Source organism: Pinus tabuliformis, chromosome 3_2 (assembly GCF_031772625.1).
Source record: "Pinus tabuliformis cultivar Carrire ecotype Pingquan chromosome 3_2, CPIR1, whole genome shotgun sequence".
Lineage (NCBI taxonomy): Eukaryota > Viridiplantae > Streptophyta > Pinopsida > Pinales > Pinaceae > Pinus > Pinus tabuliformis.
In genome coordinates this window covers 693193583-693211973 of record NC_142302.1, presented here as the reverse complement: position 1 = coordinate 693211973, position 18391 = coordinate 693193583, and the positions used below count along the sequence as shown (strand labels likewise).

The 18391-nt window shown below is 36.5% G+C and overlaps 1 protein-coding gene across 2 annotated transcripts in view; it reads left to right on the top strand.

Moving 5' to 3' along the window:
* The window catches only part of LOC149182523 (MADS-box transcription factor 50-like), a 237188-nt gene extending 229207 nt beyond the window's left edge, over positions 1 to 7981 (top strand). For both annotated transcript variants that reach the window (XM_089418586.1, XM_089418585.1), the window contains one exon: positions 7910 to 7981. The gene's annotated coding sequence lies outside the window, so the exon portion shown is untranslated. The remainder of the gene's footprint in view (positions 1 to 7909) is intronic.
* The last annotated feature ends 10410 nt before the right edge of the window (positions 7982 to 18391 follow it).

The following is an 18391-nucleotide window of genomic DNA, read 5'->3' as shown; positions in this document are numbered from 1 at the left end:
TTTTTTCCTCTCAAAAAATCTTGCATCTTTCCAAATAGTACACACAAAAAAACCCTAATTTTTGTTGAGCAAAAATCTGAAACAAATCTGAAACAAGTCATTCAACTTCATTATTTACAATATAGTAAAATCGCTAAAAAATTAACCAATACTAGAAGTACGAGTAAAAGAAATCAAAATATTTAAATGCAAAATTACCACAAAAAATATACATAGCATCTGAAAACTCAAATCTAATAAAAAAAATTAAAACTAACAGACCTAACAAAACACAACAAGTGTAAAAGCCTGAATGGACTACCTCCTTTATGAAAATTCAACTCAAATTTTCAATTAAATTGGTTATTTGTTAATGAGAGCATAGACCAAAAGTGTAAAAGAACAAAGATTCAGAGCCACCGAAATAGCAATACGCAGGAAATGGTCAACACTCACCCCCTGCAGACAAAAACGTAGGGCCACAGGAAATTGATCCAATAGTGAACATGAGCAAAAATGAACAAGTGTTCATTATAATATTGTCCGTAATAGGGGGCCAAAATGACCCTTTATTCATCCATGCATACACTGTCATTGGAAATAATTGGCACCATAAACCCTACATACCCCAACATTTCTGACCATAAAAAGAAAACAGATCCAGACCAATTTATTTAATGGCATCTAAGATGGCTAGAGATCACCAAAATGAACTCCCCAATGTTAGGATGGACAAAGTTTTCTATTGCTAAAGGTAGCTTGCTGCAAGCACCTTATCTATCACATCCTGTAACAACGATTTGATTGAGATGCATAAACACAATTGTGTAAGCATAATCAATCTGATTAGTGTGTTGCTTTCAAGTTCGAATCCATTAAAAAGTTCACAATGCTTTATTTGTGAGAACTGTTGGTTTTGCCTTGGCTTGGAGGACAGATTCTACTTCACCATAGCTACTCATGCTACTCCTTTTGGCACCACTAAAGAAATCATTTACATGTTTAGTTATTGTGGCTCCGAAATATTCTATGGGGCTATGGCTCAACTTCAGTCTCTGTGACAACTAGTGCTTAGTTCCAATGTACTTAGCCACCTTTTTGTTGTCAATCATATTGATCCCTTCGATGGTACCCTATATTTTGTGGAAGGAAAAAGGCTGGCTAGCTTGTTAGTTTACTTTCAGGAGCATACCTCCACCAAATGGTTTCCTCTGTTATAATTTTATTGGCAATTTATTTTGCTAAATGTCAATCTCTATACTTGACATTTCCAATTGTCCAATTTCAAGTTTTGGAATTGAATTCATTGCTACTCTTTAACATGCTCAAATGTCCACATTTAAATGCCTTAAGTAAATGTTTTTACTTGTTACAATTGTTGCCAGTAACTTTGTGGTTCATTAAAATATACCAAATAAAAATTAAATTATAACTGACTCAAGGAACACATGATGTCTTAAAGAAAACTATAAACGATGTAACCATACCAAAACTCAATTAACAATCTTCCACCAACACAACTTATAAATCAATCTATCTCGGAATACGCTACAGTTAAATCTAATGTATAGCATAAACATCAAAATTCATACATTTACATTAGGGATAAGTAAAACCCTAAACCTCAAAATTCATACATTCACATTAGGCATAAGCAAAACCCTAAACCTGCAAAACCCTAAATCTGCAAAACCCTTTGAAATGCAACGTGAAACTCCAAGAGAAAAAATAACAAAAATTCCAATAGGAAGGTGAGGTGTTGAAAAAAACAGGGGCAATGGCTGGTAGGATTGTTCCTACCGGATAGACATAGAAGCCATGTCCAATCGTGTTCCATGTCCAGACCTTCTCTAGAGCTCACCAGACCTTCTTCAGAGCTCACGAGACCTGCAACCAACTCGGAAAACATAAAAAAGTAGGAAATTATCCAATGGCATAACTATTCAAAGACAATTCGAAACAAAAACCATAAAACCTGTAAATTTACCTTCGACCTCGAACTGGCTAGAAATTGGTACTCACTCCTTTCCAAACAACAGGCCACATGAATGAAACAACCACCAAGGTATTTGTAAACCCCCGGCGGTCCAGAACGAACAACAATTGCAGGGGGGAATGAAACAAGAACAACAAAAACCTTGTTTCGTTAACGAGTGCGTGCAAGCAAACTAGCCCGGTTAACAGGTCAACAATGGCAAACAAGGTGCACAGGTAATGGAGCCGTCCCGTGCCATCATCAGCGGAGGGCTTTGCCGAGAATACACGGAGCAAAACAGACATCGCGGCAAATAAGTGGAAGCAACCAAAGAAAATAATAAAATTAGGTTTTTTCAACGCTAACACCCACCACCCACCACAACACGTGGAAGGACACGTTAAGGCAATTGTCGTACAAGTGGGAGTGGCGTCCACTTGACCGTAGCTGAGGTGGAGGGAAGGGCGCACAGGGAATGGCGTCCCTCCCCTACATACCATCGACGCATAGGGATTTTCTGGCAACTAAACCGCACGGGCTGCAACATGGTTCACTGATCAGACTTCCCCCTCTCAGATGTAGTTAATGACATGTACCCACATGTATTTAATGTCAATTCTATGCGGAGGAGTTCAACCTCCACAGTTGTCTGCGCAAATTTCATAACAAGCTGCACAGATGGGCGCCCAAATTTTTGAATTGAAAGTTCAAACCTTCCAAAATTCATCCGGACTACCCATCATTCGCAGGCCGTGTTGTGGTAAACGATAACTTCTGCAAAGGCTCTTCCACGAAATTAATAGTTCAGAAAAAATCCCTGGTGTTCAGTGGGAGCGGCTTCACTGTGTACAATCCGAGCGAGAACCTCGTCTTCAGAGTAGAAAACTATTGTTCCGATCAGAAGAGCGAAACCCTTGTCATGGACACCACTGGAACGACTCTCCACACAGTGCGACGCAAGGTATATATAAATAATTGCTATCTATTGTCGTGCCAAGCGTTCATTCACCATTCTAAACAGCTCTGGCAACGTCGTTGGAGAGGTCTGTTTCACATCAATCCATGCCTCATGTCTTGTCTCTCCACACTATTTTGTGGCGTGTGGATGCAAAATTCTGAAGAAAAAAAATGTGGTTTTGCAGGCAAAGACAAAGCAGGTGAGATTTGCTGAGATAAAGCTCGGAGGAGATGGGTTCAATCTGGTAGTTTGGCCTGCCTACGACCAAACCTTTATTATGGGATTACTTATCATGCAACTGATGCAGCGTCAATTCTACCGTGTGGCAGAGTCAAAGAGAGGAAGGATTAAGTTTTAGATTTTCCTCATTTCTGGGTACTCCAATTGCCAAATTACGCTAAAGAAGAATTGAAGATGAATTTTGCACCTCTGTTTTTCAATTCATCAATAAATGTGTATAATGCCACGTTGGTGGGTCATGCTCTCTGTATGTATATTCTGCGGATGAAAGTGGAGTAACGAAACTCCTTTCCGGCATGGCCAAGGATCGTGAGCCTTTATCCCGTATACCAAACTCAAGTAACATCGGTTTGAGATAGAGGCATAATTCAGAAGAAAATAAAAAATAAAAACTAAGTTGAAGATTGTAGATATGTATTTCTTTTGTGGCCAACAGTTTTTTTGGACCACGATTCAGATTTATTTTTAAGTAAATTATCATTTGGTCTCTGCATTTTACAGGCTATTTTCAAGTGACATTCAAAATTATTGAAGTTTCATTAGATTGAGTGGGATATAGGGAATCAAAATATCACTCTATATTAACTAGAAACCGAATTCTAGACAACTACTGTCTGCAGAAACTACTTTGTGGTTATAAAATGTGGATTATTAGTGGAATTCATATATATTAATTTAATTTCAGATTTTAAAATATTTTAAAGAAACATAATAAAATTTATAAAATACTCACTCCATTTATATATATAATAAAATTTATAAAATTCACAATTTAGTTATTATTTTTAGGCAGATAGGCCTTCTTATGCATCAACAATTGTCAACGCTTTTAACCTGAACCGTTTGATCAAGTTTGACAGTTTCAACCGTTGATTTGAAGTTGACTGCTTTTTCCAAATATTTGAGTTGCCTTCTTTTCACCTCCAATTCTGCTGTGCATTGAACCTGGCCCTTTGAGTTGCATTACTGTTTTTTCCAATTCTTTTGTCACTCTCGAAGATATTTTCACTTCTTTTTCTTTGACAGTTGTTGTTGCTATTCTTCTTCCCTGGCTTTTGGCAGCTTTTTTGCAAGCACTAAGCTTCATCTACCAAGCTTCATCTACCATCACCTTTGATGGGAAGCTTATAACATTGACCTCAGCAGTGGATCCAAATACTCTGTCTCCTGCAATCCTCGGTGGATACCTTTCTTTATCACTGGAAACAAATAGGTCACTATCACGGTATTTTTATATTTTCCCATTTTCTTTCTATTGTTTTGTATGTGTTATATGTACAGATATATATCTCCCACGCATGGGCTGGATGCAACGAGTGTTTAGATTAGAAGCCCAAAAGTGAGTGATGGTCTTTGGTTCGTTTGAAATTTTGTAGCAGAATATATATAATAAATGTGGAATGGTGATTTGTATAAAGTCACTGTTCAGATTCGAAATACAAAAAGTAAGGTTACAGATGGTTGCTACAGGCCATCATCTAATAGATTTGAGTATTGTTGTTGAAGAGTGTTTGTTTCTTTTGTCTTGACCCATATGAACAGAAAACATGTCTTCAGAAGCAAGGGAACATGTCTACAGATGGTTGCTACAGGCCATCATCTAATAGATTTGAGTATTGTTGTTGAAGAGTGTTTGTTTCTTTTGTCTTGACCCATATGAACAGAAAACATGTCTTCAGAAAGTTTTGAACCCAGGTCTAAGCATTGCTATTGTTTTGATCTAACCAGCTGACCACAACCTGCTTGACATAGTGTGTTTTATATTTAGTGATAAATTCCTTGATTTAATCTTTCTTCAAGATCTTTATCACTGGAAACAAATAGGTCACTATCAGGGTATTTTTATATTTTCCCATTTTCTTTCTATTGTTTCGTATGTGTTATATGTACACATATTTCATTTTCATATAAAAAATAATTTTTGAAAAATTCTTCGGCGAAAATCACATCGAAAAATTTTTGTCGACGCGTTTTGAACCAACCAGTGTGGTTCATCGTCAGGACAAGTTGAATGAGCAGATGTGGCTATGCACTTTAAATAGATACGGCAGAATATCCACTGACTCAGATAACTCGATAAGGTAACAGCTAAAAAGACAACAGCTAGATTTGACCTCATAACGGCTAGTTTGACCATGATAAGGGGTATTAATTTATATTATTTATTTATTTTATTTATATAAAAGAAATTTCAGTTATTAATATAGAATAAATTAATATAATAAGTAAATCATAAAATAAATTAATTACAAATCAACTAATTTTAAATATATTAATAAACCTAAATTAATTTAAATTAATTTAGGTTTATTAATATATTTAAAATTAGTTGATTTGTAATTAATTTATTTTATGATTTACTTATTATATTAATTTATTCTATATTAATAACTGAAATTTCTTTTATATAAATAAAATAAATAAATAATATAAATTAATACCCCTTATCATGGTCAAACTAGCCGTTATGAGGTCAAATCTAGCTGTTGTCTTTTTAGCTGTTACCTTATCGAGTTATCTGAGTCAGTGGATATTCTGCCCTCTCTATTTAAAGTGCATAGCCAGATTTTCTCATTCAACTTGTCCTGACGATGAACCACACTGGTTGGTTCGAAACGCGTCGACAAAAATTTTTCCATGTGATTTTCGCCGAAGAATTTTTCAAAAATTTGATATGGATCACAGAAGTCTCAATTCAATAAAAAATAATTTGTTTTTAGCCCATCAATATTGAAAAAAAGCTAAAATAATGCAAACGTATTAACCCTTCACCAAAATTAAATTCCTGCCTTCATGTCCCTCTGGCCATGTCGATCTGCTCCATATTTTAAGTGGTATGGTTTACATAAATTTGGAGTTCTCCTTCCCTATGCTCTCTTTTCTTTCTAATTAGTAAGGAGCTCAACGCTCTTTTCCCGTGATTAGTAGTAGTACTGATATAGAAATTAGAATGATTGGTATATGAACCTTAAACAGCTACTCAACCTAACGTGCTGAACATTTCTGGAATCCGCAACGGCATTTTGTGAAGAAATAATTGTAATTAACATCAACGTATTGCTAAATCAACCTGAGATGCAGCGTTGCATAGGCATTAAGATTTCAGCTAATACACATTGTTGTTTTATGTGGCTGTGATAATAAACATTTCAAGCTTGCGGATTGCAATTTTGCCATACGTGTATTTTTTTTCCTATTTTTGTTTGTAGTTTAAGACAAACTGACTATTTATTGTTTTTTATTTTGCCAGACATTTCACTGTAGGCATGGGAAGGCATATCTCTTTAATACTATGCTGCTGAATCACACAATTGTGATTAATAAAGGTTGATGATCAAAATGTGTATTGCGTTTGAACTTGACATTTTTATAAACTTAAATTATGTCCCCATCAATATGATAGTACGTGTCATTCTTGATCAATGACATCTATTTTTTATGCCTACTATTCCCTCCGAAAGCTGCCATAGAAAGTCCTAATGTTCAAGTTGATAGATTGATTTTAACATTTTCGATGTCTTCCGTGCTTTTCTAGGCAAGGATGGAACGAGCCTTAGCAAGTGATCTGGCATTTTGTGAAGAAATAATTGTAATTAAGAACAACGTATTGCTAAATCAACATGAGATGCAGCGATGCATATGCATTAAGATTTCAGCTAATACACATTGTTGTTTTATGTGGGTGTGATAATAAACATTTCAAGCTTGCGGATTGCAATTTTGCCATACGCGAATTTTTTTTCCTGTTTTTGTCTGCAGTTTAAGACAAACTCACTATTTATTGTTTTTTATTTTGCCAGACATTTCACTGTAGGCATCGGAAGGCATATCTCTTGATCTGGCATTTTGTGAAGAAATAATTGTAATTAAGATCAACGTATTGCTAAATCAACGTGAGATGTAGCGTTGCATATGCATTAAGATTTCAGCTAATACACATTGTTGTTTTATGTGGGTGTGATAATAAAAATTTCAAGCTTGCGGATTGCAATTTTTCCATACGTGAATTTTTTTTCCTATTTTTGTTTGTAGTTTAAGACAAACTCACTATTTATTGTTTTTTATTTTGCCAGACATTTCACTGTAGGCATGGGAAGGCATATCTCTTTAATACTATGTTGCTGAATCACACAATTGTGATTAATAAAGGTTGATGATCAAAATGTGTATTGCGTTTGAACTTGACATTTTTATAAACTTAAATTATGTCCCCATCAATATGATAGTGCATGTCATTCTTGATCAACGACATCTATTTTTTATTTTATTTTTTCAATATACATTTATGTAATGAATGGGATCCATCCAACTTGTATCTTTTACCATTTTACTAATTCATCATCAGAATCAATGATATTAGTACAAACACTTGTGATATGAGTACGTATTCACTATATATTCACTATGAAGAGACCCTTTTTCACTCATATTTAATCCTACCTCTGAATAATATGGTTTGTAAGTTCAGATTATATATATTTAAGTTTCAAAGTTTCAGTTTTCGTGCTGTGAGTTTCTTTTAGTTTTGAAAAAAAATCAGACTTCAAGTTTAGGTTCATGACATTTTATGATGCTCTTGAGGCAAGGATTCAATGTATAAAAACGTGTTGCTATTGCTAGAATACCCAATACCTCCCTCTCTGGGATTCTCAATACTAATGGTCTTGGACTAAGACATGATAAAGTTTAATATTCCTCAGTATCATGTTTGGCTTTCGAGCTTCTTTAGTTAACGTCACAATCGTTCTTTTGTGCAGGAATCATCTTGGAGCCAGTCAGGAGGAGTTCTTCTTACCGCACAGAGATCCCCAAGCGAATCTAGAAAGAACCAAAGGTGATCCTTTCTACACTTCCTGTCAATATATGTCAAATAGATGAACATGTGTGTAACATGTACCTTTTTCAGATAACCTTACGGTTTGTAAATGCTTTAGTTTTTCTCTCATAAAAGAAATTCTTGTTGAAAGAAAAGCTGATAAACTGCATATCTCCTTTTGTCGAAATAGTTGTAGGTTTCTTTGTTTTGGTTCAATAGTTGTTAGGGAATATTGAGAAAATGAACTTTCAGTTGTGCGTTAGTGACCCATTTCCATGTTTTTCAAGTGACTTTGTGGACCAAAAGGGGGGGGAACTTGTCCCAAGGGCTAAATTAGGATATGCAACATTATTATGCTAACAAATTTGATGTCTTAAAATTTATTTTTTAAGAAAATGCTTTAGTTTTTCTCTCATAAAAGAATTTTTTGTTGAAAGAAAAGCTGATAAACTGTATATCTCCTTCTGTCGAAATAGTTGTAGGCTGCTTTGTTTTGGTTCAATAGTTGTTAGGGAATATTGAGAAAAGGAACTTTCGGTTATGCAAAGTGTTGAATGACTTTATATGCACTGATGAATACATGAATATGTGAAATAATACATGTGTAGAATAAGACTTGTTTGCATAAGAAATTGAATTTTTTTTATAGCATTGTTCTGCACGGTTTAATGAGTCGAGAGTCTCATCATATTCATACGTCAATACCCCCTTCGAAGACAAATAAGAAAGTACACTAAAATTTACACTAAAATCAATCAGATACTCGTTTTTAGAGCAAACCAACATTAGATATATTAGGACCTTGGGATAAGAGAGTGAGTCAACTACCCAAGGTTGCAAATCAAACTAGTGTCATTAAAGAGTGAAAAATCCTTCTACACTCATATTACCAGGACCACTCCACTCACAATGGAGCGAAATGCGACACAACATTGGATTGTAATTGAAGGTAGCCCGCCTTCTTTTACATCTCCTTTGGGCATTTTGTGTAACGGGGATCCCTTCAAGGATTTCGGAACTGAGTCGGGGACTCAAGTATCCTGTCCACACAGCGTGCTATCTATGACTATGTCCCCCCTGGTAATGTTTGTGATTTGAGGTATCTCTAGTGGCCAATACTTCTAGGTACTTACCTAAGGTGACTGGGACGGGCTGTCCTAGTACCTCAAACGGACGGACCTACTTTGTCTTCATTTTTTGGGAGGGTGCTCATCTTCACGAGAGTACTTGGCCCCTCAATCTGAGGTTCGGGCGAAGCTCAAAAGTAACCGTAACCGTACATTTGGCCATCCTTCTCTGTTACTCATTGAGAGACTGGGTTTCATCTCCAGTAATTGGTGTTTATCAGACAAGGTAATTTAACTTTGTTTGCTGATTGTCATTTTTAGTGTATTTTTTCTTTTTTAGTACTTGAGTGCTATCGTTTTTGAGACTTAAAGAATATCACCTTAAAATTTATCTGATAAAATATACCAGTCATTGTGACTACATTCGTCCCTCACCATCAATCCAGATGGTTGTTAGGACTTCCTCCACTCACTGTGGAGAATCTGCCGAGATCCACTAACTCGGATTCTTCATCTTCGAGGAATCAGTCTCCTAAATTTCACACAGGATCTATGTGGACAACTGACGATTTGTTTATTTGATTCAGCAACGGCTCTGTTTCAAATCATATCAGAATTGATGGAAGCAATAGGTGTTACTATTGAAAAAACAGATGAGTCCAAATTAATATCACATGGATCTTTTGATGCATTAGTACTTCTACCTAAGCTAACCTTAACTGACAACACCTACAAGGTCATCTCATCTTTAATAGTGTTGTGAATGACAATTTACTCTCAAACCTTCTGCCCTTATTATTGTTTCACCATCGAAAGTTAGCCTTGCTAGATTAGTTCCCTCATTCACATCACATTATTCTTTACATGACTTTTGTGTTGTGGTGATTTGATGAATTACAGGTACTACTATCATAGAAATAGAATCCCTGTATTAATGCTATGGAGCCAGCATTGACTACAAATGCCATTCCTCTGCTGTTGAATGGTTCCACTGATATTCAACCATTGCTCCAGATAATCGATATTGGTTCTGTTACATCATTAAAAACAACATCCTCGCACTTTTGCATTACTCTATCTGATGGAACACATCAACACAAGACTTTGCTACCATCAACATATAGCCAACAAGTTGCATCTGAAGACATTCAAATTGGCTCAATAATTCTTCTTAAAAAAGCCGCTTGCACGGTGCTTCAAAACTCCTCGTAAGGCCCAACTTTTGAATTTACCCTTTTCTATTTTTTGTCTTCTATACGCTTCTTGCATTACAAAAAAAAAAAAAAAAAAAATCTTCATTAATTCATTTCTCATTTTTTTACATAAGATCCATCCGAGTGGTTGAGCTTGAAGTTGTGATGCGCTCAGCAGCATTGACGAAGGACTCATCAACACTACTACATGCAAAGGCAGGTACATCCCAAGTTAGCTCTTCATCAACAGAAGATACCTTTCCCTCTGTAGTTACTCCACCAATTACGGCAACAACTACAACAATTCCATTCACGGCACTCAATCCTACTCGAAAATATTGGTCAATCCAAGGTAGAGCATCTGCAAAAACATCATTGAAGACTTACAACAATGTGCGAGGATCAGGAAAATTTTTTGGGTTTGACCTTATCAATCGTGATAAGGAAGAGATCCACCTTTCTGCATTTGCTGAATTGGCTGAATCTCTTTACAGTCTAATTCAAGTTGGGCAGCTATACATTGTTTCAAATGGCACAATTAAAGAAGCAAATCCAAACTACAACCACCTCAAGAACAAATGGGAAATTTACTTGTTTGCTGCTTCCACTATCAATCCATGTCCCATAGATGATCCAACGTTTCCTTACCAGAGCTTTCACTTCAAGACTATTGCTGAAATAAAAAGTGCAAGTCCAAATACGAATGTGGATGTCATTGGTGTTGTTACTTCCACCTCACCTACACCAACAATTTGACGAAAAGACGAAAGTGAGACATTAAGGAGAACACTCATATTAAAAGACAAGTCGGGTTTTAGCATTGATGTAACATTATGGGGAGGCCATTGTGACTCTATAGGACAAAACCTTGCTGAATTATACTCTTTTGAAAACCCACCAATCCTTGCAATCAAAGGAGGTCGTGTATCTAAATTTAATGGCACCACAATAGGGATGATATCAACAAGCACTCTCATCATAAATCCACAAGTTGAAGAAACTCATCAACTACATGCATGGTTTCGTGAAATAGGTTATAGCTCTTCTTCTCCATCTTTGAGTAGAAACTATGGTGTTGCTTCGAAACATGCCCTACCATGAAAGACGTTCCATGAAATTGCTGGCATGCAAACCTCCGCTAAAGCAATATGGGTTTCAGTTCGTGCAACAATAACTGCTCTTCAGATGGACGACTTCTACTTTCTAGCATGTTCCTTAGATTTCAATGGAAAACAATGCATGAAGAAGGTTGTGGAGCATTCTAACAATCTTTGGCATTGTACAAAATGTAACGACGACTTCCCAGAATGTGACTACCGTTACAAACTTAAAATTGAGCTACATGACCACACCGGGCATCTGCAGAATGTCACAACGTTCAATGATGCAGGAAACGAGCTCATGGGCATCACGGCAAAAGACCTGTTCCTTCTTTCTATCGAACCAGCTGATCTGCAGGAAATTTGTGGCCGAATTTCAGGACGCCACTTCCTGCTAACACTTTCCATTAAAGCAGATTACTTCAATGGTGTTCAATGCTTACAACCAATACTGATAAATTCAAAAGAAATTCAATATGCCTCTGCATGCAAAGAAACCCTCAATGACATTCAAGCAATGTCCACTTCAAAACGACCTGTTGTTCGCCGCCTTTGAAAAGTTTTTTTGGGTCTCTTCAAACACTACTGTTTTTACATAAACAAACATTTCTGCACAACTCATTGTTTCATATTGTTGTAAATTACACCCATGTTATTGTGATGCACACTGTTTCTGCAAATACTCTCTTCTAGTTATTCCAAAATATGTATGTTTACCACTTTTCATTTTACATAATATAGATATCAACATTTGTAAAGACTTACTACATAATTTTCCCGTTCGTTGTTTACATGTCTATACATTGATCTCTTGCTTGCTAATCTATTCATGCTATTGTTCAAACTTGAAAAAAAAGAAAGAAGAAGGAAGAAAAATCTTGGTTATCTTGCTCCTCTCCTCTCAATAATAGATGCCATAATAACATATGATTTTATAGTACTCCTAATTGCATGTTTTTCCTTCTAACTAATCTACCTACATTCACTGATGTTCAAATAAGAAAAAAAAATTCTAGAACTTGTAATACATTCTCCAAACATGCAATAATTGTTTATGAAAACTAACACTAATTTTTTGTACTTGTTTAGATATGCAAAAAACAAAAAAATGCGGACAAACACGAGCGGCGACGTCTTCTTTATGCACAACAAAAGGATACAATAAATGCACGGCGGCGACTACTTTATAAAAACTGCAACAACCCTACTACTTCCTCTACATCCCTTCCCACCTCAAATGCTCTCCCAACTATACAAACCTCAAATGCTCTCCCAACTATACAAACCAACCCATCTCACCTTCAATCCAATATATCCCTCCCCTTAATGAAGAACACCGTCGCTTTCGAGAAAGGATTGATGAACTTTCTAGCATGCATGTTTGCACAATATGCAAAGAAGCATACCCAGGAATGAAAACAAAGCTTTTACACGGTAGACTTTCTTGTTTTCGTTGTGCATCATCTAAATCTACCAATCATTTTTTCTGAACTAAACAAAATGAACCCTGGTGAACAACCCTATGTCCTTCAATAGTTAACACAAGTTGAAGAAATGCTCATTTCACGTGTAAACCCCATTCTACAAGTCACTCATGCTCGTGGTGGTCAATACAAATATAGTGGCTATACAATTAGCTTCCCTTAAGACATCACCACTATTGCCAAATACTTACCCCGAATGATTTCTGACTTAGACATCCTCATTGTGAAAAGGCAAAATCCATCTGAAAAGGCTTATGAATTCTTCGTTTGCAAATCACGTGTCCTTGCAGCGCTTGAATACAAAACAAAAAATGACCCTTACTACTGTGATGTTCAATTCAATTCATCTGCTATTTCTGCACTACCAGATCACCCTACCGATATTTCTTCTCTTCTCTGTAATGTAACCACCTCCTCTTTTGAACCCCATCAAACCAATATTGGTTCTACTTATGATACTGATGTCATGCTACCTCCATTAGAAATCCAACCCTCTTCTTTCGTTCCAATACTCCCAAATTCAAGTACTGAGCTTGAGCACATTTGTAATTATTTTCACTTGACCCATTCAAATTCAACAAGCTCTATCGATTGGCCTCCAATATCTTTAACAACGATGAATGAATACAACACCATAGGCCTCTTTGCCATGGAATTCCCCACACTCTTCCCTACAGACATTGCCATGATCATGCAACCAAGAGTTACAAAAGTTGAGATGCATGAATATGCTTTACACTTGCTGCACTACCACGATAGCTGATTTGGCCAACACCCAAGATTCTGCTACTATCTTTATAACATTCTAATGCGCCATCGTAGCCAAACTACTGCTAGTGTTTTTGTGAAAAAGTACATTGAGAACAACTTGCCAACAACAGTTTCAGACCTACGACAGTGTCTTCGTGACTCTCCAGATTCAAGATTGCCAGAGCAAATAATGCGGTTCGGTTCAGCCATACGAGGAAAAAGATCTTTCTGGAACAGACGACGACTGAGCTGACTGACATGATCATGCAAATAGGAAGTCCTACATTCTTTTTCACTCTCAGTGCAACTGATACTAAATGGCATGACTTGCACATGATCATGCCTGCCAGTGTTCCTTCCAATTCAGTCAACCACTTCCAATGGAAAATCCAAAACATAATTAAGAACCCACATCTAACAGCCCAATATATGCATTGTAGATTTACAATTTTTCTCGAAGAAATCCTGCAAAAAGGCCTCCATGCAGTAGACTATTGGTGCAGGTATTTTTTAATATCCATTTTCTTCTACATTAATTTTCTACATTTCATATATATGTTTTAACGAGATTTTACCTTCATATTATATTCAGATACGAATGGCAACATAGAGGATCCGCACACATTCATGGCTTCCTCTGGCTACAAAATGCACCAAACATGGACACAATTGACTGGAACAATGCATTAGAAGTTGCTAATGCACAGAAATATTTCGACCACTACGTAACTGCCTGGAATCCACGTCAAGCAGAGCACCGAAATATTCCGCTTCAGCAATCAACAATTCATAACCCATGTCTTCTTGACACAGCATCAATATTCACATCCAATCAATTTGAAGACTATACAGAGCTTGTCAACTGCATTCAATGTCATACAAAGTGTCATGAGTCTTCTTGTCTTCGCAAGAAAGACAATGTACTTAGCTGCCGGTATGGAGTACCATGGGAGTTGAAGTCCACATCTTCACTTTTCATTGATGATAAAGGTCATAAAACCTATGTCCCTGCACGCAATGATGAAAGATTGAATATTCACAATGCCGATCTCCTCTCTATTTGGAGAGCAAATGTTGATTGCCAACCAGTCCTTTCTCGACATGTTGTGTTAAAATATATTTAAAAATATGCAGCAAAATCAGAAACAAGATCTGAGAGCTACCGTCAAATGCTATCACGGCTATCACAAAGTTCCATTCCAGAAGCACCTACGGTTGTTGTTATACAAAAACTCCTTACAAAAACCATTGCAGATAGAGACATTGGAGCACAAGAAATATGCCATATGTTACAAAAGTTACCTCTTTCTCTCAGCAGCCATACATTTCGGTCTTTGAATGTCAACAAGTCTGTTTTTAAACGTGTTTCACAAGATACTGAGAACCCTGGTTTGACACCAAACTTTATCCTTGCATACATGAACAGGCCTGTCTCATTGGAATCACTGCCCCTCCTTGAAGCTTCACGCTCATGGTCATATTCTTCCCAGCAGAAAAAAAACCCAATGGAAACACATATTCCCACCAATGATTGTACATGTATTGCCCCGTTACAATGTCATTCCTTCCTCTGATGATCCTTCTAATGCCACTTTTTGCTGGAGTGAATTACTATTGTATTTCCCCTTCTGAACACTCCCCAATGATATTGGTTCAACTGATGCAGAAATTATTGCACACTGGGAACAAAAAAAGGGTACATATACACCATGGCATGTCCATCGAGAAATTAAAAACCCACAAACCACACATACTGAAGATCAAACTACCCTCGACATCCCTCCTGATTCCATGCAGATGAACGAATGGCAAATCCTTTCTCAGCTGCACCCAGGTTACAATATTGCAATTGATGACCTTGACATGATTGGCTACCGTGACTTCGATGCCAACCACAATTGGTGACATAATACTATCCCTCCCCACTTGCAAGAAACTGCCATAAATTTCGTTGAAATCAACCGCTCAAGGATTCAAAACGAACATCATTCTTTTTGCAACCTTCCCCAAGATCACACATTATCTCCTACCCAAAACATAGCCTTCACCACTATTTTTTCACACTTTAAAACCCCTTCGCCAAAACCCCCACGCAAAATCCTCATACAAGGAACAGCTGGGACAAGAAAATCCCATTTGATTAAATGTCTGCACCATGCATTTGTGGAAAAATCACCAGCAAACAAAAACCCTTTGTTGTTACTTGCACCAACAGGCGTTGCAACAATTCACTCTGCCCTTTGTATCCCTATCCAAACAATGCATCCTCTTGAAGGCCAACCACTCCTACAACTGCAAGAGCAACTCCGTCATGTAGAGTACATTCTCATTGATGAAATGAGCTTCATTGGTCCAAAAATGCTTTCTCGCATTGACGATCATCTAAGAGAGGCATTCCCTCTTCACCGAAATGCACCATTTGGTAATCGCTCAATTATCCTTGTCGGAGATTTAGGCTAGCTACCACCTGTAAAAGACATTCCTTTATATGCTGGGACATCACGTGGCACTACACTTTGGCGCAGCTTCGACATATTCATAACACTTTCAACCGTTTTTCATCAACAAGGAGCTAGCCCGTCCCAGGTTGCTTTCCAGCAAATACTCACAAATCTCAGAAATGGAATATCTACACTTGAAGATTGGCAACACCTAATGTCAAGAACAAGTTCGTCTCTTACACATGAAGAGCAATGCACATTTGAAGAATCCATGCACCTATATGCAATAAACAACTCAGTTGTTTTGCATAATAAGAAAATGCTTAAAAAATTGAACATCCCAGTAGTGCTTTGCTCTGCAGAACAACAAAGGCAGAGAAATCCTACTACAACGGAAGATGAGCATTTGCCTGCAAAAGTGCTCTTATGCAATGAACAAAAAGTTATGCTCACCAGCAACTTATGGGTACATGCAGGCCTCGTCAATGGCACACTTGGGAAGGTCATCTCAATATTTTATTCTATTGGTTCAAAGCCCCCAGAATTACCATCCTTCGTGGTTGTCGACTTTATACAATACAAAGGAACACCATGGGACATTTCACACCCAACATATGTACCCATTTCTCCCATCACAAGGGGTGCACGCCGTCAGATACCACTTCAAATGGCATGGGCTTTAACGATACACAAGTCACAAGGAATGACATTAGACAAAGCAACAGTAGACATCGGCACCAAAGAACGACAAGGGCTAACGTTCACTGCAATTTCAAGAGTGCGTTCATTGGCAGACATTCAAATCAATCCAGCATTCCCATTCTCACGCATTGCAGAAATGCACAAGAATCCATATCTTAAGCGTAGACAACAAGAGGAATCATTGCTTGCATCAAAATCTATGCAGGAGAATATACTCTAGCCAATCGTACAACCTGTTTTCCAGAATTACCCACATGGTAAACACCACTTGCTGCAATAACCAAATTTCACATACATTTGCTTTCTATTACATTTAACCTCATATGATTTTATATTAGTTTGAAATCATTTATTTTATTTCAAATATTCAAACAAAATATTTCCCGCCATGAACAACAAGGTCTAGCATTCACTGCAATTTAGAAATTTCTTTAAAATTTTTTTTATTTTACTTCAGCGCTTTAAAAAACATGCTTTCGTCAAACACATCCATTGTCACTTACAATATTTTATTTTTGGATGGAAACAGGTATGGATACAGGTTATTTATGATTGTTGTATGAGTATTGCCAAGAAATTCAGCATCCTGCCCCAGCAAACATTGCCTCTTTACCGTTTGCATCCAACCATTGAATTGTTAAAGAAGGTAAAAGAAATACTCAAGATAACAATTCACATCCATGAAAGTGACACACACAGAAAAATGCAGCATCAATTGCAGGAACAACTCTGTTTCCGATGCCATGCCCCATCATGCATATATGATTACCTGCTCATTGTCAATTACATCTATATGTAATAAAATGCTCTTATTGTACATGTGTTTAGAAGCCAAATAATACTTTCATTGTATATATGTTTAGTTATTAGCTACCAAACATGTCTCTATGTGTAGACCATATGTAAAATTTCAAAAAATACATTGCAAAGCATGTAACTATCTCCTGTATAATTGCTTGTGATAAACATACAATACCAAGTAAAATATTTAGAAGTATTCAAGTGTAATAAGTCTACTATGTTCCACCAAACATGATGCATAGTTATGGAGTGTCATAAGTTTTTTTGTACCTACAATTTTAATAAAAACTCAGTTTACATAGATTTGGCCTTTTGAGTGTGGTTTCTATTGTTCATGGAATGCTAGATGTTATGCTACTCACGTTAAGTTATCTTTGTTTTTGTTTTCAAAAAAGTTATATAGGAATATGTATACCTTACATGGGCTTCTGCAATGACATTTATAGAGTGGTTAGTTGTTTGTTTTTAAAATAAAATACATTTACATGAAATTTTCTAATTCTCTTCTTTTTTGTTTCAGTCATGTCAGCATTTTTAAATACATGTGAATGAATAGAAAGTCTTGTGGTTTTCTTTAAGTATTTCTGCTTTGACATGCTGCTTTGTTCTCTTTTTCACTTCTAGTATAAAGATCTTACATTCCTAGTCTATTCTGTCTCCTAAATCTTTTACTCTATTTCATATTTAATAAATTGTACAATATCAATAGCATCGGAGAAGGTGGCCCGACCTTTTATAAAAATTCAACAATTCCAACTTCATAAATCTATCGGCCTCTCTTTTTACCTTTTGGTACAATTGCTAGTTTATCCATGTTCATTTTTATGTTTTTGTTGTAATTATGAAAAAAGGTAAATTTGATAATAATTTTTTTATAATTTATTT